This window comes from Procambarus clarkii, chromosome 1 (genome assembly GCF_040958095.1).
Source record: "Procambarus clarkii isolate CNS0578487 chromosome 1, FALCON_Pclarkii_2.0, whole genome shotgun sequence".
NCBI classification, from domain to species: domain Eukaryota; kingdom Metazoa; phylum Arthropoda; class Malacostraca; order Decapoda; family Cambaridae; genus Procambarus; species Procambarus clarkii.
Window position 1 is genome coordinate 51,216,349 of NC_091150.1, and position 26,662 is coordinate 51,243,010.

Here is a 26,662-nt window from a genome sequence, read left to right on the forward strand (position 1 = left end):
TCCGCCTTGTTATAGTGTCAGCAAAGTTTTAACGAATTACACTCTATATGGTAGCATTCCGTAACCCTAACCCTCCCCCCTTGCCCATACCAACTCCCTCCTCCTCTCTTTCTCAGTTGCTCCTCTCTTCCCATCTCCGGCACTTTCCAACGATCTCCACCCCTCACCCCTCTTCTTCCTTCTCTACTCTCTCTGACCCACTCTGCTTCTCTCTTCCCCCCTCCTTCTCCACCTGTCTATACTACCCCTCTCTCCTTCCCACTTTTTAAACATCCTAGATCTCCCCCCTTCTCATTCCCTCTCTCTCTAAGTCCATCATCGTGTCTGTTTGTGTGTTGTTGTCTGTCTGTCTACGTGGTTTTCTGTCGGTATCTTGACCGTGCTCGACCCGGTATCTGTGCAGGCCTATCTCTCTCTCTCTCTCTCTCTCTCTCTCTCTCTCTCTCTCTCTCTCTCTCTCTCTCTCTTTTTTGTCTGTGTATGTCTGTGTGTATCTCTCTGTTTCGTATCCGCCCAAACAGCTGTGTGGGTGTGTGTTAGTGGCCTTATAAGAATGTAAAAACACAAATGGCAATGTACCTTCTTGTATAAAAATATATTTCTTATTGTCTTTTTCTTTTGCTGACTATGTCTTTGCCTCTCTGCCTCCTTTTCTTATAAAACAACATAATAGTATCTCCCCCACCCTGGGGTGTGGTGGGTCTCCCAGAGGAGGGAGCTAAGTGTTGTGAACCATTAACAAATATATATCATTGTTTTCCCATTGGTTTCGTGAAAGAGGAGGGCTTGAAAAAGCCTTTGAAGCTGTGAGAGTATACAGTCTGCATTATATATATTTTTTTTTTTGAGATATATACAAGAGTTGTTACATTCTTGTACAGCCACTAGTACGCACAGCGTTTCGGGCAAGTCCTTAATCCTATGGTCCCTGGAATACGAGCCCCTGCCGCGAAGAATCGTTTTTTCATCCAAGTACACATTTTACTGTTGCGTTAAACAGAGGCTACAGTTAAGGAATTGCGCCCAGTAAATCCTCCCCGGCCAGGATACGAACTTATGACATAGCGCTCGCGGAACGCCAGGCGAGTGTCTTACCACTACACCACGGAGACTGCACTTTTAGACAAGATATGATGATTGGAACATTTCTGTTAATTTTCCCGAGATCAGTGGATAATATTTATACTTCTGTAATACAAAAATAATGATTTTTTATTTTATTTTCAAATATTTAGCAAGGCGTAAATGGCGGACAATGCCAAAATCAGTTGTGTGGGTCAGTATGTATCCTTGGTATGCTGTTTCCTCTTAAATTCTGGCTACCTCGACGAGCCTATGTCTGTCCCGTACCTCAGACTATTCTCCCCTGCAAAGTTGGCAAAGGCTAGCCCCATAGTGTCTGTCCTCCATACTTGGAGACATACATTCTCTCCTATACATAGGGATAGAAACATTGAGTTACAAATTGTTCATTACTTGGCCAGTTGCATAATGGGCCTCCGAAAATATGGATAGTTGGTTAGTGGCCACTTTGGTAGTGGCCCCTCTCATAACATGGCCACTTTGGTAGTGGCCCCTCTCATAACATGGCCACTTTGGTAGTGCCCCTCTCATAACATGGCCACTTTGGTAGTGGTCCTCTCATAACATGGCCACTTTGGTAGTGCCCCTCTCATAACATGGCCACTTTGGTAGTGGCCCCTCTCATAACATGGCCACTTTGGTAGTGGCCCCTCTCATAACATGGCCACTTTGGTAGTGGTCCTCTCATAACATGGCCACTTTGGTAGTGGCCCCTCTCATAACATGGCCACTTTGGTAGTGGCCCCTCTCATAACATGGCCACTTTGGTAGTGGCCCCTCTCATAACATGGCCACTTTGGTAGTGGCCCCTCTCATAACATGGCCACTTTGGTAGTGGCCCCTCTCATAACATGGCCACTTTGGTAGTGGCCCCTCTCATAACATGGCCACTTTGGTAGTGGCCCCTCTCATAACATGGCCACTTTGGTAGTGGCCCCTCTCATAACATGGCCACTTTGGTAGTGGCCCCTCTCATAACATGGCCACTTTGGTAGTGGCCCCTCTCATAACATGGCCACTTTGGTAGTGGCCCCTCTCATAACATGGCCACTTTGGTAGTGGCCCCTCTCATAACATGGCCACTTTGGTAGTGGCCCCTCTCATAACATGGCCACTTTGGTAGTGGCCCCTCTCATAACATGGCCACTTTGGTAGTGGTCCTCTCATAACTTGGTCGTCTGGGTCGAGGTCTCGTAATAGGAGTCACCTTCACAGAAAACCTTTCGGCCAACTACCGACCTATTGACAATCTATGAGACAAGTTAATTTGTGCTCTGATAGCTGGAAGGTATAGACGGGAATGGTGGTGGTGGTGGTGGTGGCACAGATGGTGAGGACGATGGTGGTGGCACACAGGGAAAGGATGGTGGTGGTTATAAAAAAAAATAAAAAAAAAATAATTGAATGGAAACTAACCTTAAAGGCGTTGGTGTACATGAAATGATGAGATTGGAAAGTGGCGCAGAAATTTTATAGAAAATGTCTGCTTGAAACAACATACGTCTGCTGGAAGCAGCATTTGTCTTTCTGCAAACAGCGAGCGTCTGCTGGAAACTCTCTATAATGCTGGATAGTGAAGGGCGTCTGGGCAAGCAGCCAAGATTTTACCCTGGTATACTGCCACAGCTATGAATAGCAGGTGTGTGTGCGTGTGTGTGTGTGTGTGTGTGCGTGCGTGCGTGCGTGCGTGCGTGCGTGTGTGTGTGTGTGTGTGTGTGTGTGTGTGTGTATTCACCTAGTTGTGCTTTTCAGGTGTTGAGCTCTACTCTATTGGCTCGCCTCTTAACTGTCAATCAACTGTTGCTAACTACTAACTAACTAATTTCCTCCCTCCCCTCCCCCCACACACACAAAAGAAAGAACGGAAAGACTATGGGGTCGACCTGAGGGCCGTCGTGACCCCAGCGGATGACCCCACACTGACCATGACTCTTCCTATAATAACAAAAATCTTACATATGTCGTATACCAGGTTCTGAATGATTCTTTACACAGGTTCCTGAAGGTAGTTCTGATGTTAGCCAGCCTCGTATACGCAGCAGACGTTATTCTCTTGATGTGGGCTTCAGGAGACAGGTTTGGTGTGATATCAACTCCTAGATCTTTCTCTCTGTCCGTTTCATGAAGGACTTAATCTCCCATTCTGTATCCTGTGTCTGGCCTCCTGTTTCCACTGCCTAGTTTCACTACCTTGCATTTACTCGGGTTGAACTTTAGTAGCCATTTGTTGGACCATTCAGTCTGTCTTGGTCATCTTGTAGCCTCATACTATCTTCCTCCGTCTTAATCCTCCTCATAATTTTTGCATCATCAGCAAACAATAAGAAGAATGATTCTATACCCTCTGGTAGATCATTTACATATATCAGAAACAGTATGAGTCCAAGGACTGAACCCTGCGGGACTCCACTGGTGACGTATCGCCAGTCTGAGACCTCACCCCTCACAGTGACTAGCTGTCTTTTGTTACTTTGGTACTCCCTTATCCAATGAGCACCTTCCCTTTCACTCCTGCCTGCATCTCCAGCTTTGTTTGTTATGTCGTTTTTATGTTGTCCTTCTGCCTCTCTTCTCACCTTGACGTATTCATTCCTGACTCTCTTGTATTTTTCTCTGCTCTCAAGTGTCCTGTTATTTTTATAGTTTCTCCACGCTCTTTTACTTAATTGCTTAACTAGCTAACATCTCTGATTAAACCATTAGTTTCTCATTTACATTTATTTTTTTTCATTTAAGGCCGGGATAAAGTTTTCAGCTGCCTCCTTAAACTTCTACGTGATGTATTCCATTATGTCATTGGAAGTCTTTCCCCTGAACTCTGTTTCCCAAGCTATATTCGTTAGGAATTTTCTTATCTCCTTATAGTTTCCTTTATGGAATACTAGCCTTTTGCTTTCTGTTCCCTTTCTAGAGTACTTTAACCCTTCGACCAGATACTCAAAGGTCAGTACATTGTGATCGCTCATTCCTACTGGGGCCTCGAAGTCAATTTCCCTTATGTCGGAGTCATTCAGAGTGAAGACTAGGTCGAGTCTCGCTGGTTCATCATTTCCCCTCATTCTTATGGGTTCCCTGACATGCTGGCTTAAATAGTTTTTTGTTAGCAGGATAGTTTAGCTCTCCATGTTTCGTCTCCTCCATGCGGTTCGTTGATCTCCCAGTCTATCCTTCGGTGATTGAAGTCTCCCATGATGAGCAGATGGGATCGAATTCTACAGGCAGCAGAGGCTACCCTCTCAATGATATTGATAACTGCTATGTTGTTTCTGTCATTTTATTGCCTGGGTCGTCTGTCATTTGGTGGAGGGTTATATATCACCCCTACTATTACTCTTGGTCCTCCCATCGTCATGGTGCCTGTTATGTAGTCTCTAAACCCCTCGCAGCCCGGGATAACCATCGTCTTGAAACTCCATTCCTTTCTCATGAGTAGGGCCACTCCACCTCCTCCCCTACTGCCTACTGTGTATGTATTCACCTAGTCGTGCTTTGCGGATGTTGAGCTCTGCTCTTTCTTTCTCTCTTTCCCTCCCTCTCTTTTCTTATTACAGAGCCCTGGGGAACGCTGCATTCGTTATGATTTCAGAGAGTTTTGTTTCCGTGAGTCCAATTACATCTGGGTTTACTTGTTGTGCTTTTTCCCTAAGTTCACTTCCTTTGCTTGAAATCCCATCTATGTTCGAGTACATCACCTTGAAGCTGACTTTTTTCTGTCCGTATTCAGATCCTGTTGATTCCACTGGAGTAGGTAAACCTGGAGGGTCCAGGATGGGGAGGGGGTAGAGAGGGACCTGGTTTGTGAAGGGGGGGCTGAGGGTAAGAGGGACCTGGGTTGTGAGGAGGCTGGGAGGATCTGGTTTGGGGAGGGTGGGGGCGAAGGGAGGGCTTGGAGGGGTTGGAAAGAAGGGAGGGCCTGGTGGAGTTGGGAAAAGAGGGGGGGCTTGGGGGGGCGTAGGGGAGGAGGTAGGGCTTGGGGGAGGGTGTAAGGAGGGCTTGTGTGTGTGTGTGTGTGTGTGTGTGTGTGTGTGTGTGTGTGTGTGTGTGTGTGTGTGTGTGTGTGTGTGTGTGTGTGTGTGTGGAGAGAGAGAGAGAGAGAGAGAGAGAGAGAGAGAGAGAGGGAGGGAAAGGAGGGGGGGAAGGAATATGGATGACCAGGAGGCATAATGACTGAAAAATAGGTAAATGCTTTGTATTTTTACTTAAATTTGCGGAATACTTTCTGATAGTGACTTGGACTGCAGAATACTAAGTAACAGTTACTGGAACACGGTGACTACTGACAAACAGTAACCAGGATAGTTGAAATGGTAGGTATTTGATGGTTGAAATGACTGGTAAAACACGCCACGGTACTTAATGGTGAATGAAACATAGGATAATGATCAATATTGACTGGAACGTTCAACAAGATACACAAGAGAGCAATTTAAGGTGGTAATGACGGCCATCAGCGGCTGATGACGCCAGTATCTCCCGCTTACGCTCAGTACAAACTGCCCCAAGGTGCTGCTGGCCGAGTGTCCCGTGTGGGGAGATTACTGGTGGTGCTGGTGGTGATGGTGATGGTGGGTGGTGGTGGTGGTGATGGGTGGTGGTGGGTGGTGGTGGTGGTGGTGGTGGGTGGTGGTGATGGGTGGTGGTGATGGGTGGTGGTGATGGTGGGTGGTGGTGGTGATGGTGGGTGGTGGTGATGGGTGGTGGTGATGGGTGGTGGTGATGGTAGTGGGTGGTGGTGGTGATGGTGGGTGGTGGTGATGGGTGGTGGTGATGGGTGGTGGTGATGGTAGTGGGTGGTGGTGGTGGGTGGTGGTGATGGTAGTGGGTGGTGGTGGTGGGTGGTGGTAGTGGTGGTGATGGTGGGTGGTGGTGGTGGTGGTGATGGTGGGTGGTGGTGGTGATGGTGGGTGGTAGTGGTGGGTGGTGGTGATGGTGGGTGGTAGTGGTGGGTGGTGGTGATGGTGGGTGGTGGTGGTGATGGTGGGTGGTAGTGGTGGGTGGTGGTGATGGTGGGTGGTGGTGGTGGTGGGTGGTGGTGATAGTAATGGGTGGTGGTGATGGTGGGTGGTAGTGGTGGGTGGTGGTGATGGTGGGTGGTGGTGGTGGTGGTGGTGGGTGGTGGTGATAGTAATGGGTGGTGGTGATGGTGGGTGGTAGTGGTGGGTGGTGGTGATGGTGGGTGGTGGTGGTGATGGTAATGGGTGGTGGTGATGGTAGTGGGTGGTGGTGATGGTAGTGGGTGGTGGTGATGGTAGTGGGTGGTGGTGATGGTAGTGGGTGGTGGTGATGGTAGTGGGTGGTGGTGATAGTGGTGCTTATAGTCGCAGTAGTTAAAGTTGTGACCCCTATAACAGTTGTGGAGTGGTGTGGTTAGGTTAGGTTAGGTTAGGTTAGGTGTTCAGGGTCTGTTGGTAATTTTGTTTCTTTCTTTGCAGCATATGGGTGAAGTATTTGTGGAGTTGCGATTCGAACTGAGGTTGCCAGCAAAGCACTATTAAAGAAATGTTCGACCGCCATCATTTGCCAGTAGAGTGTAAAGCTTTTTTATTCATAAACATTGTGTTTGGTGTCTGCAGGGAATAAACACTGACCTTTGTTGATGAGGGCCAGCTGCTTTGTTGTGGTTAACGGGTAACGTTCCGGAATAGCCATCTAATGTCTCCGAGTTCGATTCCCTGTGAGGAGGCAATGTTCATTCATATTCGACTTAAGTTATATGCCGTAGTTAACGATTTTTCAACTGGCTAGTACTCGGAGAACAATCATGTTCCTATCTGCCTCATTCTTTTTTTATTACGCCAGCAATAATGACAGGAATATTTGCTGGGAGTTAGTGGAAAAGTTGCCTTTTGTGAATATGTGGTGGTAGTGGCATCATTGGTAGTGATCAAGTTGGTTGTGGTTGGTAATTATACTGCCAGAGGTCAGAATGAAGCCACGTGTTCGATTCGTTGACAGAACGTGTAAATAGTCCGTAACCAAACCCGGGAACCCCGAGTCGATAAAGACTAAGATATATATTTTATATATATATATATATATATATATATATATATATATATATATATATATATATATATATATATATATATATAATGTCGTACCTAGTAGCCAGAACGCACTTCTCAGCCTACTATGCAAGGCCCGATTTGCCTATTAAGCCAAGTTTTCCCGATTTAATATATTTTCTCTAATTTTTTTCTTATGAAATGATAAAGCTACCGATTTCATTATGAATGAGGTCAATTTTTTTTATTGGAGTTAAAATTAACGTAGATATATGACCGAACCTAACCAACCCTACCTAACCTAACATAACCTATATTTATAGGTTAGGTTAGGTTAGGTAGCCGAAAAAGTTAGGTTAGGTTAGGTTAGGTAGGTTAGGTAGTCGAAGAACAATTAATTCATGAAAACTTGGCTTATTAGGCAAATCGGGCCTTGCATAGTAGGCTGAGAAGTGCGTTCTGACTATTAGGTACGACATATATATATATATATATATATATATATATATATATATATATATATATATATATATATATATATATATATATATATATATATATATATATATAACTGAAAACTCACACCCCAGAAGTGACTCGAACCCATACTCCCAGGTGCAACGCAACTGGTATGTACAAGACGCCTTAATCCACTTGACCATCACGACCGGACATAATGAGGAGATAGCCGAGGCTATTTGAACCACCCCACCGCCGGCACTCGGATAGTAATCTTGGGCATAGCATTTTACCAAATCACCTCATTCTTTGGGGCACACGTGAGGAACACAAATGCGAACAAGCCTGAATGGTCCCCAGGACAATATGCAACTGAAAACTCACACCCCAGAAGTGACTCGAACCCATACTCCCAGGTGCAACGCAACTGGTATGTACAAGACGCCTTAATCCACTTGACCATCACGACCGGACATAATGAGGTGATAGCCGAGGCTATTTGAACCACCCCACCGCCGGCACTCGGATAGTAATCTTGGGCATAGCATTTTACCAAATCACCTCATTCTTTGGGGCACACGTGAGAAACACAAATGCGAACAAGCCTGAATGGTCCCCAGAGTCACTTCTGGGGTGTGAGTTTTCAGTTGCATATTGTCCTGGGGACCATTCAGGCTTATTCGCATTTGTGTTCCTCACGTGTGCCCCAAAGAATGAGGTGATTTGGTAAAATGCTATGCCCAAGATTACTATCCGAGTGCCGGCGGTGGGGTGGTTCAAATAGCCTCGGCTATCACCTCATTATGTCCGGTCGTGATGGTCAAGTGGATTAAGGCGTCTTGTACATACCAGTTGCGTTGCACCTGGGAGTATGGGTTCGAGTCACTTCTGGGGTGTGAGTTTTCAGTTGCATATTGTCCTGGGGACCATTCAGGCTTGTTCGCATTTGTGTTCCTCACGTGTGCCCCAAAGAATGAGGTGATTTGGTAAAATGCTATGCCCAAGATTACTATCCGAGTGCCGGCGGTGGGGTGGTTCAAATAGCCTCGGCTATCTCCTCATTATGTCCGGTCGTGATGGTCAAGTGGATTAAGGCGTCTTGTACATACCAGTTGCGTTGCACCTGGGAGTATGGGTTCGAGTCACTTCTGGGGTGTGAGTTTTCAGTTGCATATTGTCCTGGGGACCATTCAGGCTTGTTCGCATTTGTGTTCCTCACGTGTGCCCCAAAGAATGAGGTGATTTGGTAAAATGCTATGCCCAAGATTACTATCCGAGTGCCGGCGGTGGGGTGGTTCAAATAGCCTCGGCTATCACCTCATTATGTCCGGTCGTGATGGTCAAGTGGATTAAGGCGTCTTGTACATACCAGTTGCGTTGCACCTGGGAGTATGGTTCGAGTCACTTCTGGGGTGTGAGTTTTCAGTTGCATATTGTCCTGGGGACCATTCAGGCTTGTTCGCATTTGTGTTCCTCACGTGTGCCCCAAAGAATGAGGTGATTTGGTAAAATGCTATGCCCAAGATTACTATCCGAGTGCTGGCGGTGGGGTGGTTCAAATAGCCTCGGCTATCACCTCATTATGTCCGGTCGTGATGGTCAAGTGGATTAAGGCGTCTTGTACATACCAGTTGCGTTGCACCTGGGAGTATGGGTTCGAGTCACTTCTGGGGTGTGAGTTTTCAGTTGCATATTGTCCTGGGGACCATTCAGGCTTGTTCACATTTGTGTTCCTCACGTGTGCCCCAAAGAATGAGGTGATTTGGTAAAATGCTATGCCCAAGATTACTATCCGAGTGCCGGCGGTGGGGTGGTTCAAATAGCCTCGGCTATCACCTCATTATGTCCGGTCGTGATGGTCAAGTGGATTAAGGCGTCTTGTACATACCAGTTGCGTTGCACCTGGGAGTATGGGTTCGAGTCACTTCTGGGGTGTGAGTTTTCAGTTGCATATTGTCCTGGGGACCATTCAGGCTTGTTCGCATTTGTGTTCCTCACGTGTGCCCCAAAGAATGAGGTGATTTGGTAAAATGCTATGCCCAAGATTACTATCCGAGTGCCGGCGGTGGGGTGGTTCAAATAGCCTCGGCTATCTCCTCATTATGTTCGGTCGTGATGGTCAAGTGGATTAAGGCGTCTTGTACATACCAGTTGCGTTGCACCTGGGAGTATGGGTTCGAGTCACTTCTGGGGTGTGAGTTTTCAGTTGCATATTGTCCTGGGGACCATTCAGGCTTGTTCGCATTTGTGTTCCTCACGTGTGCCCCAAAGAATGAGGTGATTTGGTAAAATGCTATGCCCAAGATTACTATCCGAGTGCCGGCGGTGGGGTGGTTCAAATAGCCTCGGCTATCACCTCATTATGTCCGGTCGTGATGGTCAAGTGGATTAAGGCGTCTTGTACATACCAGTTGCGTTGCACCTGGGAGTATGGGTTCGAGTCACTTCTGGGGTGTGAGTTTTCAGTTGCATATTGTCCTGGGGACCATTCAGGCTTGTTCGCATTTGTGTTCCTCACGTGTGCCCCAAAGAATGAGGTGATTTGGTAAAATGCTATGCCCAAGATTACTATCCGAGTGCTGGCGGTGGGGTGGTTCAAATAGCCTCGGCTATCACCTCATTATGTCCGGTCGTGATGGTCAAGTGGATTAAGGCGTCTTGTACATACCAGTTGCGTTGCACCTGGGAGTATGGGTTCGAGTCACTTCTGGGGTGTGAGTTTTCAGTTGCATATTGTCCTGGGGACCATTCAGGCTTGTTCGCATTTGTGTTCCTCACGTGTGCCCCAAAGAATGAGGTGATTTGGTAAAATGCTATGCCCAAGATTACTATCCGAGTGCCGGCGGTGGGGTGGTTCAAATAGCCTCGGCTATCACCTCATTATGTCCGGTCGTGATGGTCAAGTGGATTAAGGCGTCTTGTACATACCAGTTGCGTTGCACCTGGGAGTATGGGTTCGAGTCACTTCTGGGGTGTGAGTTTTCAGTTGCATATTGTCCTGGGGACCATTCAGGCTTGTTCGCATTTGTGTTCCTCACGTGTGCCCCAAAGAATGAGGTGATTTGGTAAAATGCTATGCCCAAGATTACTATCCGAGTGCCGGCGGTGGGGTGGTTCAAATAGCCTCGGCTATCACCTCATTATGTCCGGTCGTGATGGTCAAGTGGATTAAGGCGTCTTGTACATACCAGTTGCGTTGCACCTGGGAGTATGGGTTCGAGTCACTTCTGGGGTGTGAGTTTTCAGTTGCATATTGTCCTGGGGACCATTCAGGCTTGTTCGCATATATATATATATATATATATATATATATATATATATATATATATATATATATATTATATATGCTCTGAGAATAGATTAGTTACCAGTGGAATGGTTGTTCTTGGGGAGGAAGGTAGTTACGAACATACGTGGTGGCCAATCAACTCGTCCTCCCAACTAATACGTCTCATTTTGTATGCGCTTATCTCTCAAGGTTCAAATGACAGAGTACTATGCAAAATAGCGGCTTACAAAAAATCCAAATTTTCTATGTAATAACTGGGAAGATTAAGTGGGTTGGTTGAGGTCCGTGCGCTTGTTGTTAGATTAGCACTCTGTATTTAGTACGTTGTGTCAAGTTCAAGACATCTGGCTGGACTCAGCTTGGGGGTCGTTGTGTCTGGTATATAAAATTATATTACAGTACTAGGCAAAACATAAATATAACTCTCGGAAGCAGAGTAAACTCAAGCTTAATGCAGGAGTGAAGCAAAACACCTTATATCATGGAAATTTGTAAAATACATTTGCGTTCGGATGGAAATGCAACATTTATTACAGAGGAAGCCAAAAATTACAACAATTGGCATGAATGACCATGAAGGTACGGTACGTGTAATTACGTGGCGTGCTCAGGCGTGTGTAATTCGTATAATTACAGTATTTGACCCGGGTTGTCGTCCAGATGTGCTGTGTATAATTACCCTATTTGTCAGGTGAGACCTTTATATTTATACTGACAGCCAGGATTACGTGTGTGTGTGTGTGTGTGTGTGTGTGTGTGTGTGTGTGTGTGTGTGTGTGTGTGTGTGTGTGTGTGTGTGTGTGTGTGTGTGTGTGTGCTAACCTAGTTGTGCTTGCGGGGGTTGAACTCTGGTTCTTTGGTCCCGCCTCTCAACTGGCAATCAACTAGTGTACAGATTCTCGAGCCTATTGGGCTCTATCATATCTACACTTGAAGCCGTGTATGGAGTCAGCCTCCACCAAATCACTTCCTAATACATTCCATTTGGCTTCTACTCTGAAAAAAACACTATTTCTGTGTTTTAAACTGTTTCTACAATAAAAAAATTCTTTCTAACGTCTCTATGGCTAACTTGGGCACTTAATTTCCACCTGTGTCCCCTAGTGCGTGTGCCCCTTGTAGTAAATAGTCTGTCTTTATCTACCCGATCAATTCCTGAGAATCTTGTATGTGGTGATCATGTCCCCTCTAACTCTTCAATCTCCCAGTAACGTGAGTTTTAATTCCCGTTGTCTCTCCTCGTAGCTCATACCCCACAGCTCGGGTACTAGTCTGGTGGCAAACCTTTGAACCTTTTCCAGTTCAGTCTTATGTTTGACTAGATATGGACTCCATGCTGGAGCCGCATACTCCAGGATTGGTCTGACATATGTGGTATATAAAGTTCTGAAAGATTCCTTACACAAGTTTATAAAGGCTGTTCTTATGTTAGCCAACCTGGCATATGCCGCTGATGTTATCCTATTGATATGAGCTTCAGGGGACAGATCTGGCGTGGTATCAACCCCCAGGTCTCTCTCTCTGACTCTTGAAGTATTTCATCTCCCAAATGATACCTTGTATCTGGTCTCCTGCTCCCTACACCTATCTTCATTACATTGCATTTGCTTGGGTTAAACTCTAACAACCATTTGTTCGACCATTCCTGCAGCTTGTCCAGGTCTTCTTTAAGCCTCAAGGTGTCCTCCTCTGTCTTAATCCTTCTCATAATTTTGGTGTCGTCAGCAAACATTGAGATGAATGAGTCTATACCCTCTGGGAAATCATTTACGTATATCAGAAACAGGATAGGTCCGCGTAGAGAGCCCTGTGGGACTCCACTGGTGACTTCACGCCAATCTGAGGTCTCACCCCTCACTGTAACACTCTACTTCTTATTGCTTAGGTACTCCCTTATCCACTGGAGCGCCCTACCAGTTACTCATGTCTGTTTCTCCAGCTTACGCATCAGCCTTTTATGGGGTACTGTGTCAAAGGCTTTCCGACAGTCCAAAAAAATGCAGTCCGCCCACCCTTCTCTTTCTTGCTTAATCTTTGTCACCTGATCGTAGAATTCTATTAAGCCTGTAAGGCAAGATTTACCCTCCCTGAACCCATGTTGATTGGTTGTCACGGAGTCCCTTCTCTCCAGATGTGTTACTAGGTTTTTTTTTCACGATCTTCTCCATCACCTTGCATGGTATACAAGTTAAGGACACTGGCCTGTAGTTCAGTGCCTCTTGGCTTTCATCCTTTTTGTATATTGGCACTACATTAGCCGTTTTCCACATTTCTGGTAGGTCTCCCGTTTCCAGTGACCTACTATACACTATGGAGAGTGGCAAGCAAAACTCTCCTGCACACTCTTTCAATACTCATGGTGAGATTCCTTCCGTGCCAACAGCCTTTTTCACGTCCAGATCCAACAGGTGCCTCTTGACCTCATCTCCTTGTTCTCTTGTGATGACCTCCTGAAACCTCTTGTTGAGTTCTTCACACACCTCTTTGTCATTCTCTGTGTACCTGTCCTCACCCGTTCTAAGTTTAATCACCTGTTTCTTAACTGACGTTTTCTTCCTGATGTGACTGTGTAGTAGCTTTGGTTCGGTCTTGGCTTTATTAGCTATATCATTTTCATACTTTTTCTCAGCTTCTCTTCTCTCACTAACATACTCATTCCTGGTTCTCTGGTATCTCTCTCTACTCTCTGGTGTTCTGTAATTTCGGAAGTTCCTCCACGCCCTTTTGTTCAGTTTCTTTGCTTTCATACATGCCCTATTACACCATGGATTCTTCTTTTGCTTCTCGGTTTTTACCTGTCGGGTCGTAATAAACCTGTTTACTGTCTCCTGACTGACACTTTTGAGTGACATAGTCCATCATGTCGTGTACGGACTTGGTTGTGAGTTCTGTGTCCCATGGTATATTCCTCTAGCAATTTTCTCATCTCATAGTTTCCCTTTCGGTACGCCAGTCCTATGTTTCCCAGTTCTTTTTTTTTTGAGGGGGGGGGGGGGGTGAGATTATTCCTAGCTCTAGCAGGTACTCAAAGATCAATTCATTGTGATCACTCATTCCCGAGGGGGCTTCCAACTTAACTTCTATTATATCCGACTCATTTAGTGTAAATATCAGATCAAGCATAGCTGGTTCATCCTCTCCATTCATTCATGTCCGTCCCTTGATATGTTGGCTTAGAAAGTTTTTTGTTGCTACGTCCAGCAGCTTAGCTCTCCATGTGTCCGGTCCTCCATGTGGGTCTCTGTTCTCCCAGTCTAACTTCCCATGGATGAAGTCTCCCATGATTAGTAGTCTGGATCCGTTCCTGCTAGTTACAGAAGCTGTTCTCTCCATTATATTGATGGTGGCCAAGTTGTTTCCATCATATTCCTGTCTGGGTCTTCTGTAGTGTGTGGGGGTTATATATGACTAATATTATACTTTTTTGTCCTCCAATTGCTATGGTACCTGTTATGTGGTCACTGAAATCTTCACAGCCCTGAACAACCATCTCTTCAAAACTCCAGCCTTTTCTTATCAGCAGAGCTACACCACCACCACCTCTTCCTTCTCTCCCTTTCCTCACTACTTAGTAGTCCTGTGGAAACACTGCATTTGTTATGGTTTCCGTTAGCTTTTTTTCTTTGAGTGCTATTATGTCTGGGTTTTCTTCTAGTGCTCATTCTCCAAGTTCATTTGTTTATTCGTAATCCCATCTATGTTAGTGTACATTGCCTTGAAGCTCACTTTCTTCTGTTCATTCACTTGTCCCCTTCTTGGCGAGCGTTCTGCTGACAGACGAAGGTGTTCAATTGGTGTGAAGATCTTTGAGGTGGTTAACAGGGCATCAGTGGATTCTGGGGTGGGGGGTGGGGGTTCAAGAGAAGGGGGGACAGGTAGGGAAAGGGGTAAGGAGGTAGGGGGGGACAGGGGGATAAGGGGGGAGGGGGAGGGGGGACAGGGGGATAAGGGGGGAAGGGGGACAGGGGGATAAGGGGGGGGGAGGGGGGGAAGGGGAATAAGGGGGGGAGGGGGAACAGGGGGATAAGGGGGGACATGGTGGTAATTGGGGAGGGGTGACAGGGTCGGAATGAGGTGTGTGTGGGGGGGGGGAAGGAAGGGTTTAGTAAGCATGTGAGTGGGGTCAGGTAGGGTGAGGGGTAGAGAGGGTTTCTATGCAGAGGGGGTGGCGGTGTTGCCCTCCCCTCTGGTGTTGCTGGGATGCTGGTTGTGGGTTCCCCTCTTGTCTTTGGGACTGTTGTGTTCGGGGATGTAATTTTCTGGTTTTCTCCTCTCTCCCTGCGCTTTTTCCTTGCCTCTGTCGCCCTGGCACTCTCCTATTTCGTCCTGTCCCTCTGCAGGAATACTTTTTTGTATTCCTCCACATACTGCAAATGACTCTTCCTTTTTAGAATAACCTCCTTTGTGGTCTCGTTTGCCAAACACTATCTTCACTAGGCGGTCTCTGTCCTTGTTGCACCAGCCCAACCTGAAAACCTTCTCAATGTTTTGCTCTGCCCCTTCCATCTTTAACTGTTTTAGTATTCCATTTACGGACTCTCTGTTCTTGCTATTCCGTTCTTGCCTATTGAATCGTTCCTCTTCTTTGATGCCTACATCTACCACTGATTTTTTTCATTCCAGAAGCTGACTGGAGCACCTTGCTGCTTCCTGTGATATAGCTGCTTGCATGGCTACCTCCGTCACTGTGACCATTGCTTCTGTGCTCTTTCTCAGTATTACAACAAATGTTTCAGGTATAGAGGCATTTCCTTCCAATGCGCCAATTCCATCTTCCCTTTGGATGATTATCTGATGCTCAGTCTCACTATTTTTCTCTGTAAGGTATATGATCGCCTTTGCTGCTGTCAGCTCTCTTTGCAGGTTGCTAATTATATTCTTCATTTTGTGCAACTCCTTCCTGAATTCCTCCCAAACTTGGGTTAACATTTCCTTCACTTGGACACTTTGATTATTCTCTGTGTCCCTGGTGCATCCTCCAGCCATCTTTGTCCCTTTCCCTGATATGGTTGGATAGGGTTAGCCAGGAGGGGGGGGGGAGGGGGCAGAGAGAAGGGAGAGAAAGATATATTATATATATATATATATATATATATATATATATATATATATATATATATATATATATATATATATATATATATATATGTCGTACCTAGTAGCCAGAACTCACTTTTTGGCCTACTATTCAAGGCCCGATTTGCCAAATAAGCCAAGTTTTCCTGAATTAATATATTTTCTCTAATTTTTTTCTTATGAAATGATAAATCAACCCATTTCATTATGTATGAGGTCAATTTTTTTTTATTGGAGTTAAAATTAACGTAGATATATGACCGAACCTAACCAACCCTCCCTAACCTAACCTAACCTATCTTTATAGGTTAGGTTTGGTTAGGTAGCCGAAAAAGTTAGGTTAGGTTAGGTTAGGTAGGTTAGGTAGTCGAAAAACAATTAATTCATGAAAACTTGGCTTATTAGGCAAATCGGGCCTTGCATAGTAGGCTGAGAAGTGCGTTCTGGCTACTAGGTACGACATATATATATATATATATATATATATATATATATATATATATATATATATATATATATATATATATATATATATATATATATATATATATACAGAGAGAGAGAGAGAGAGAGAGAGAGAGAGAGAGAGAGAGAGAGAGAGAGAGAGAGAGAGAAAGAGAAAGAGAAAGAGAAAGAGAAAGAGAAAGAGAGAGCGAGAGAGAGAGAGAGAGAGAGAGAGAGAGAGAGAGAGAGAGAGAGAGAGAGAGAGAGAGAGAGAGAGAGAGAGAAAGAGAAAGAGAAAGAGAGAGCGAGAGAGAGAGAGAGAGAGAGAGAGAGAGCGTTCAGGAGAGAGCAAGAGAGAGCGAGAGAGCAAGAGAGAGTGAGAGAGCAAGAGAGAGCGAGAGAGCAAGAGAGGGAGAAAGAGAGAGCAAGAGAGAAAGAGAGAGCAAGAAAGAGAGATAGAGCAAAGATATATATAGAGAGAGCAAGACAGATAGAGAGAGCAAGAGAGAGAGAGAGAGGAAGAGAGAGCAAGAGAGAGAGGGAGGGGGAGGGAGGGCGACAGGGAAGGAGAGAGAGGGAGGGAGGGAGGACGAGAGAGAGAGAGGGTGAGAGAGAGAGAGAGAGAGAGAGAGAGAGAGAGAGAGAGAGAGAGAGAGAGAGAGAGAGAGAGAGAGAGAGAGAGAGAGAGAGAGAGAGAGAGAGAGGGGGGGGGGGAGGGAGAGGGGGAGGGAGAGGGGGGGGAGGAAGGAGGCGAGAGAGGGCGAGAGAGAGGGAGGGAGGGCGAGAGAGGAGAGGGAGGGAGGGCGAGAGAGAGGGAGGGAGGGGGCGTCCTGTTTAGGAACCGGAATGATGTTCAGAACTTTACTAGCGTAGAGTACGCTGCTGATGACGTCCAGTTTATATATATATATATATATATATATATATATATATATATATATATATATATATATATATATATATATATATATATATATATGAGCCTCTAATTTAGGCATGCTTTTATGTCCACGCCAAGGTCTTATTCTCTAGTTACAGGGAGGTCGTTTCTCTTCATTGTTTAATATCCCTTTGGTCTTCTGGTACCTATTTCCTTTCCCATCAGTGTACACTTGCTCGTGTTGAACTCGAATAGCCATTTCTTAGACCAACTCTACAACTTGTTTAAGTCATCTTGGAGGATCTTACACTCATCTGTCACAACTCTTAAATTCATTTTGCATCGTCTACAAACATTGACATGTAAAATTCAACTCTTGATAATAGGCAATTTACCTGTGCGTGGAATAATATTGGTTTCAGCACCGATCCTGGAGGTACTCCGCTTGTTAGTGTACGGTATTGCGACTTTTCATCCCCCTGTCTCTTACTCTCTGGCTCCGCTCTGTTAGGTAATTCTTTATCCATGTTAGGTCTTATCCGATTACTACCGCCTGCCTCTCAAGTTTGTATAGCAATCTCTTGTGAGGTACTGTGTCAAAGCTTTTTGACAGTCCAGAAATACGCAGTCTGCCCCATCCTTTCCTGTCCTGCCTCACATTCTTGTTACTTTATCACAGAGCTCAGTAGGATTGTTAAGGGTGATTTCCGTTTCCTAAAGCCATGTTAGTGTTTGCGTACACGCCTAATTCTCTCTAGGTGTGTAACACAGCTGGTTCTCTCGAGAGTTCTCAACGTCACTAAAATGATGTACTAAATTGCCCGAACCTAATCTAACAGACGATCCACGAATAGAAAACGGGACATCACGTTAATTTTTGCGAGCGGCTTTGCAGAGGTTGTTTATCATTGGTACTGGTCTGTAGTTATTGTCTCTTCTCTATCTCCTTTATTCAAAATTAGTCTCACATTTGCTCTCTTTCACATTCGCGGGTTCAGCGCGATCCATACATGTGGCAGGACTTAATGAATAACTGTGCTGAAATTGCACTATAAGAGTCCAGGAAGTTTGTCAGTCATGGAGCTCAAGTCATGAGATCCATGACTCCATGACGCATTTGACTCCATGACTCCATGACGCATTTGACTCCATGACTCCATGACGCATTTGACTCCATGACGCATTTGACTCCATGACGCATTTGACTCCAAGACTCCATGACGCATTTGACCCCATGACTCCATGACGCATTTGACTCCAAGACTCCATGACTCCATGACGCATTTGACTCCAAGACTCCATGACGCATTTGACTCCATGACTCCATGACTAGGAAGAGAAGAAAAGAAGGGAGGGGGTCACCCTCTTGGACACCTTGTAAGCTGATTTCATGTTCCTCGAACTGAAGCTTTATATAGGTGCTCGTCCTTGCTTTAACGAGAGTGTACATATTGGCAAAGGGAAGAAAAATAACGACGAAGAGCGAGTGAGAACTTCATCCCTTCTTACCAAGTTGAAAACACTTTTGAAATCCAGTGTGATGAGCACCTTTTCTTCTGTAATATTGGTAATGAAAACACTAACTGCGCGAGCCGCTGCCTCTTACCCTCCAGGAATGCCAAACCGGAGCTATTTTGGCCTCAGCGTGTCGGCTGCTACCTGTTCTAGCAGCAGAATTAGCGACGAGGATGAATTACCCACAGCTATTGGTATGATTCCTCCATCCACCATCCATTTGGATTTAAAATAAAATCTTTATTAACTCAAAGTATACATCTATGCAAATAATAATTTTTGTCTGTATATTACCCTGGTAACACATTTTAATATTTACACGATTCATTTGATGTCATAATTTGAAAGGTACCATAGGATCAATTGTGTAGTATGACTGCCGAGTTCCTTGTCCGAAACTCGGAAAGAAATACTCCGCGATAATATTATATATATATATATATATATATATATATATATATATATATATATATATATATATATATATATATATATAACTGAAAACTCACACCCCAGAAGTGACTCGAACCCATACTCCCAGGAGCCACGCAACTGGTATGTACAAGACGCCTTAATCCACTTGACCATCACGACCGGACATAATGAGGTGATAGCCGAGGCTATTTGAACCACCCCACCGCCGGCACTCGGATAGTAATCTTGGGCATAGCATTTTACCAAATCACCTCATTCTTTGGGGCACACGTGAGGAACACAAATGCGAACAAGCCTGAATGGTCCCCAGGACAATATGCAACTGAAAACTCACACCCCAGAAGTGACTCGAACCCATACTCCCAGGAGCCACGCAACTGGTATGTACAAGACGCCTTAATCCACTTGACCATCACGACCGGACATAATGAGGTGATAGCCGAGGCTATTTGAACCACCCCACCGCCGGCACTCGGATAGTAATCTTGGGCATAGCATTTTACCAAATCACCTCATTCTTTGGGGCACACGTGAGGAACACAAATGCGAACAAGCCTGAATGGTCCCCAGGACAATATGCAACTGAAAACTCACACCCCAGAAGTGACTCGAACCCATACTCCCAGGAGCCACGCAACTGGTATGTACAAGACGCCTTAATCCACTTGACCATCACGACCGGACATAATGAGGTGATAGCCGAGGCTATTTGAACCACCCCACCGCCGGCACTCGGATAGTAATCTTGGGCATAGCATTTTACCAAATCACCTCATTCTTTGGGGCACACGTGAGGAACACAAATGCGAACAAGCCTGAATGGTCCCCAGGACAATATGCAACTGAAAACTCACACCCCAGAAGTGACTCGAACCCATACTCCCAGGAGCCACGCAACTGGTATGTACAAGACGCCTTAATCCACTTGACCATCACGACCGGACATAATGAGGTGATAGCCGAGGCTATTTGAACCACCCCACCGCCGGCACTCGGATAGTAATCTTGGGCATAGCATTTTACCAAATCACCTCATTCTTTGGGGCACACGTGAGGAACACAAATGCGAACAAGCCTGAATGGTCCCCAGGACAATATGCAACTGAAAACTCACACCCCAGAAGTGACTCGAACCCATACTCCCAGGAGCCACGCAACTGGTATGTACAAGACGCCTTAATCCACTTGACCATCACGACCGGACATAATGAGGTGATAGCCGAGGCTATTTGAACCACCCCACCGCCGGCACTCGGATAGTAATCTTGGGCATAGCATTTTACCAAATCACCTCATTCTTTGGGGCACACGTGAGGAACACAAATGCGAACAAGCCTGAATGGTCCCCAGGACAATATGCAACTGAAAACTCACACCCCAGAAGTGACTCGAACCCATACTCCCAGGAGCCACGCAACTGGTATGTACAAGACGCCTTAATCCACTTGACCATCACGACCGGACATAATGAGGTGATAGCCGAGGCTATTTGAACCACCCCACCGCCGGCACTCATTATGTCCGGTCGTGATGGTCAAGTGGATTAAGGCGTCTTGTACATACCAGTTGCGTGGCTCCTGGGAGTATGGGTTCGAGTCACTTCTGGGGTGTGAGTTTTCAGTTGCATATTGTCCTGGGGACCATTCAGGCTTGTTCGCATTTGTGTTCCTCACGTGTGCCCCAAAGAATGAGGTGATTTGGTAAAATGCTATGCCCAAGATTACTATCCGAGTGCCGGCGGTGGGGTGGTTCAAATAGCCTCGGCTATCACCTCATTATGTCCGGTCGTGATGGTCAAGTGGATTAAGGCGTCTTGTACATACCAGTTGCGTGGCTCCTGGGAGTATGGGTTCGAGTCACTTCTGGGGTGTGAGTTTTCAGTTGCATATTGTCCTGGGGACCATTCAGGCTTGTTCGCATTTGTGTTCCTCACGTGTGCCCCAAAGAATGAGGTGATTTGGTAAAATGCTATGCCCAAGATTACTATCCGAGTGCCGGCGGTGGGGTGGTTCAAATAGCCTCGGCTATCACCTCATTATGTCCGGTCGTGATGGTCAAGTGGATTAAGGCGTCTTGTACATACCAGTTGCGTGGCTCCTGGGAGTATGGGTTCGAGTCACTTCTGGGGTGTGAGTTTTCAGTTGCATATTGTCCTGGGGACCATTCAGGCTTGTTCGCATTTGTGTTCCTCACGTGTGCCCCAAAGAATGAGGTGATTTGGTAAAATGCTATGCCCAAGATTACTATCCGAGTGCCGGCGGTGGGGTGGTTCAAATAGCCTCGGCTATCACCTCATTATGTCCGGTCGTGATGGTCAAGTGGATTAAGGCGTCTTGTACATACCAGTTGCGTGGCTCCTGGGAGTATGGGTTCGAGTCACTTCTGGGGTGTGAGTTTTCAGTTGCATATTGTCCTGGGGACCATTCAGGCTTGTTCGCATTTGATATATATATATATATATATATATATATATATATATATATATATATATATATATATATATATATATATATATATATATATATAAATGTCGTACCTAGTAGCCAGAACGCACTTCTCTGCCTACTTTGCAAGGCCCGATTTGCCTAATAAGCCAAGTTTTCATGAATTAATTGTTTTTCGACTACCTAACCTACCTAACCTAACTTTTTCAGCTACCTAACCTAACCTAACCTATAAAGATAGGTTAGGTTAGGTAGGGTTGGTTAGGTTCGGTCATATATCTACGTTAATTTTAACTCCAATAAAAAAAAATTGACCTCGTACATAATGAAATGGGTAGTTTTATCATTTCATAAGAAAAAAATTAGAGAAAATATATTAATTCAGGAAAACTTGGCTTATTAGGCAAATCGCGCCTTGCATAGTAGGCAGAGAAGTGCGTTCTGGCTACTAGGTACGACATATGTATATATATATATATATATATATATATATATATATATATATATATATATATATATATATATATATAACATACATAATGCCTATATATAGGCAGCCTAGTAGTAGAACTGAGACGCGGTCAGAGACGCGGTCACAGACCAGGCCATGAGAACACTGACCCAAGAGGCAGCAACAAGCCTCAAGCTACTCCCAGTAAGACCACAAGCCCTGGAGCCCCCTCGATGTTTACACAGGTAATGTAATGATCGCTACACACGCACACTGTAATCAGGTGAGGAGCCTAATGCCGGATCCGGCGGGATCTTGCTCATAAAGATTCCTGGAGGGAGGAGCTGGCCAGGTGTACCAGGGTGGTGGTGGTGGTGGTCAGGTGTACCAGGGTGGTGGTGGTGGTGGTGGTCAGGTGTACCAGGGTGGTGGTGGTGGTGGTGGTCAGGTGTACCAGGGTGGTGGTGGTGGTCAGGTGTACCAGGGTGGTGGTGGTGGTGGTGGTCAGGTGTACCAGGGTGGTGGTGGTGGTGGTGGTCAGGTGTACCAGGGTGGTGGTGGTGGTGGTGGTCACGTGTACCAGGGTGGTGGTGGTGGTGGTCAGGTGTACCAGGGTGGTGGTGGTGGTGGTCAGGTGTACCAGGGTGGTGGTGGTGGTGGTGGTCAGGTGTACCAGGGTGGTGGTGGTGGTGGTGGTCAGGTGTACCAGGGTGGTGGTGGTGGTGGTGGTCAGGTGTACCAGGGTGGTGGTGGTGGTGGTGGTCAGGTGTACCAGGGTGGTGGTGGTGGTGGTGGTCAGGTGTACCAGGGTGGTGGTGGTGGTGGTGGTCAGGTGTACCAGGGTGGTGGTGGTGGTGGTGGTCAGGTGTACCAGGGTGGTGGTGGTGGTGGTCAGGTGTACCAGGGTGGTGGTGGTGGTGGTCAGGTGTACCAGGGTGGTGGTGGTGGTCAGGTGTACCAGGGTGGTGGTGGTAAGGTGTACCAGGGTGGTGGTGGTGGTGGTCAGGTGTACCAGGGTGGTGGTGGTGGTGGTCAGGTGTACCAGGGTGGTGGTGGTGGTGGTGGTCAGGTGTACCAGGGTGGTGGTGGTGGTGGTGGTCAGGTGTACCAGGGTGGTGGTGGTGGTGGTGGTCAGGTGTACCAGGGTGGTGGTGGTGGTCAGGTGTACCAGGGTGGTGGTGGTGGTCAGGTGTACCAGGGTGGTGGTGGTGGTGGTGGTAGTGGTGGTCAGGTGTACCAGGGTGGTGGTGGTGGTGGTGGTCAGGTGTACCAGGGTGGTGGTGGTGGTGGTGGTCAGGTGTACCAGGGTGGTGGTGGTGGTGGTGGTCAGGTGTACCAGGGTGGTGGTGGTGGTGGTGGTCAGGTGTACCAGGGTGGTGGTGGTGGTGGTGGTCAGGTGTACCAGGGTGGTGGTGGTGGTCAGGTGTACCAGGGTGGTGGTGGTGGTCAGGTGTACCAGGGTGGTGGTGGTGGTGGTGGTAGTGGTGGTCAGGTGTACCAGGGTGGTGGTGGTGGTGGTGGTCAGGTGTACCAGGGTGGTGGTGGTGGTGGTGGTCAGGTGTACCAGGGTGGTGGTGGTGGTGGTGGTCAGGTGTACCAGGGTGGTGGTGGTGGTCAGGTGTACCAGGGTGGTGGTGGTGGTGGTGGTGGTCAGGTGTACCAGGGTGGTGGTGGTGGTCAGGTGTACCAGGGTGGTGGTGGTGGTCAGGTGTACCAGGGTGGTGGTGGTGGTGGTCAGGTGTACCAGGGTGGTGGTGGTGGTCAGGTGTACCAGGGTGGTGGTGGTGGTGGTCAGGTGTACCAGGGTGGTGGTGGTGGTCAGGTGTACCAGGGTGGTGGTGGTGGTCAGGTGTACCAGGGTGGTGGTGGTGGTGGTCAGGTGTACCAGGGTGGTGGTGGTGGTGGTCAGGTGTACCAGGGTGGTGGTGGTGGTTGTCAGGTGTACCAGGGTGGTGGTGGTGGTCAGGTGTACCAGGGTGGTGGTGGTGGTGGTCAGGTGTACCAGGTTGGTGGTGGTGGTGGTCAGGTGTACCAGGGTTGTGGTGGTGGTCAGGTGTACCAGGGTGGTGGTGGTGGTGTACCAGGGTGGTGGTGGTGGTGGTCAGGTGTACCAGGGTGGTGGTGGTGGTTGTCAGGTGTACCAGGGTGGTGGTGGTGGTCAGGTGTACCAGGGTGGTGGTGGTCAGGTGTACCAGGGTGGTGGTGGTGGTGGTGGTCAGGTGTACCAGGGTGGTGGTGGTGGTCAGGTGTACCAGGCTGCATGTGAGTGAAAAATTATATGTAGTAAATTTAATAGAAGAAAATAGGTTTGGAGGTCAGTACATTAGACAACCGACTGTTAGAATGTCGGAGTCCAAGAGCTAACACCTCGATCTTGCAGGCACAACTAGTAAGAACAACTAGTAAATACACCCACACCACCAGACACACGTATCTTAAGCTCTCTTCAGAACAGAGTAGCAGCTGCTTCAAGCATTTGTATGCTTACTAAATATTTTTCGCATATTTCCTCATAATATCATGAGTGGTACATTAGCGTAACCATTAGGAAATTATAGTTAATAAGGTTTTTTTCCACTCATATAATCATGCACTACACTTAATGAAAATGTGAATATATGAATGTATACATATTTTATGTTTTCTGAAATGCAATACATATAATGGTTGTTTAGAAAATTTGGTCAGTGTTTTTTACTGTTGATAAGCCTGATTAACACATTTATGTAGATGATTAATAAAAATATTTGATTGGCGAGAATATAAATTTTAAAATAAAATAAAATAGTAATTTTAATTAAGTAAAAATCATCAAAAAAAGTGGGAAGTACAGTTTATGTAACTAAAGATTTTTACCTTTCTTTGTAAGCATCTTGTTTATCTTTTGTTTGAGATTTCCCCTTACCTAACCTGTTGAACCTCCTCAGAACACGACTCTGAGGAGGTTCAAATAATTCCGGTTGTTCCCGGTTGTAAATAATTAATTTACAAGCGGGTTCGAAAATATAATTGGTTATGCAGGGGTGGACAGAGCCAAGGAAACACAATATAGTGTTTATCATTTTTTTCACGTTATTACAACATAACAACGTAATAAAGTTGTAAACAAGGTTGTGGTTTGGTCCCCAGATCATCCCATCCTTTCTGGGATTCGAACGCTAGAGTTCTCACTGTAAAGCGAAGTGCGCTGCTCACTACTATTAGTGGTGGAAATGGTGATAGTGGTGATGGTGATGGTGGTGATGGTGCCGGCAGTGGATATAATGATAACATCGATGATAAGAATGATAACCATATTTATATGTTATATGAGTGCTAACTTTGTTGTTAGCACATATATTTATATATATGTATATACCATATACATATCTATAAATATATGTTTACTAGATGCGGTTCCTGCTGGTGCCTGGAAAGACCCCAAAAGGTGGCACCAATTAAGTGTTGGGAACCCTCAGAGTGCCACTCTACCATCAGAACATGCGCTTTGCATGTTAATATAAAAAAAACTAATATTACGAAAATTATGAAACCATATGGACTTGAACATTTCATATCCTCCGACTTCATAAATGAGAGTCATAGGGAGCCGACTCCCCTTAATGGGGGGACAATGGGCCCCGACCTTGACCCAATTATGACTGTCATCCTGCAAGGTCCATGGAGATTAACTCCCAGCTCCAGGGCTCCCAACATGAGCAGACATTCATCCTATTTTTTTATATACATGTGTGTGCATATCTGCATACATATAATGTTCATACATGTAATTTTAGGTTTATATATGTACATTTATGTTAATAAATCTATTGATGTGTGCATGTAAATAACTGTGTTACTCACCATAAATGTAAAGTGCCTTTGTAAAGTGCCTAAAGTCAACATATATATAGTGACTGTTGTGAGCCTCTTATTGAATCACTTGTGATACATAAGATTATTGATGTGTGTATTTGTGTAGGTAATTGTATATATATGTGTATGTATATATGTATGTGTATGTATATATGTATATTTACATATATGTACATGTATGTATATGTGTACTTGTATATATGACATTAATAATTGTGTAACTAGCGTCAAAAGATTGTTATTTGCTTAGCTAAACGAACTAGAAGATTCAGTTCCTGAACCGATTATGTGCCTCTGTAACCCTTTATACCACCGCCCACGGGATGGGTATGGGGTATGTGCATAATAAAAAAAGATATTGAATTGTATGTAGGTTTATGTTCATAAATTATAAATATATATATATATATATATATATATATATATATATATATATATATATATATATATATATATATATATATATATATATATATATATAACTTTTTAGACACTCAACCCACCAGGGGACTCGAACACTGGCCATCAAGGTGGCAGTTACGCACTGTATCCACTACACCGTACTTCAGAGCAATAAAAAAAGGGAGGAATTCTGGGGTATTTAACCAACCAGAACTCCATTCCTCTCCAGGCAATGAGATAGTGAGGGACCTAGGAACTGAACCCTCTAGTTCGGTGGGTTGTGTGTCTAAAAAGTTATAAACTTCAACTTGTGGTTATAAGCAA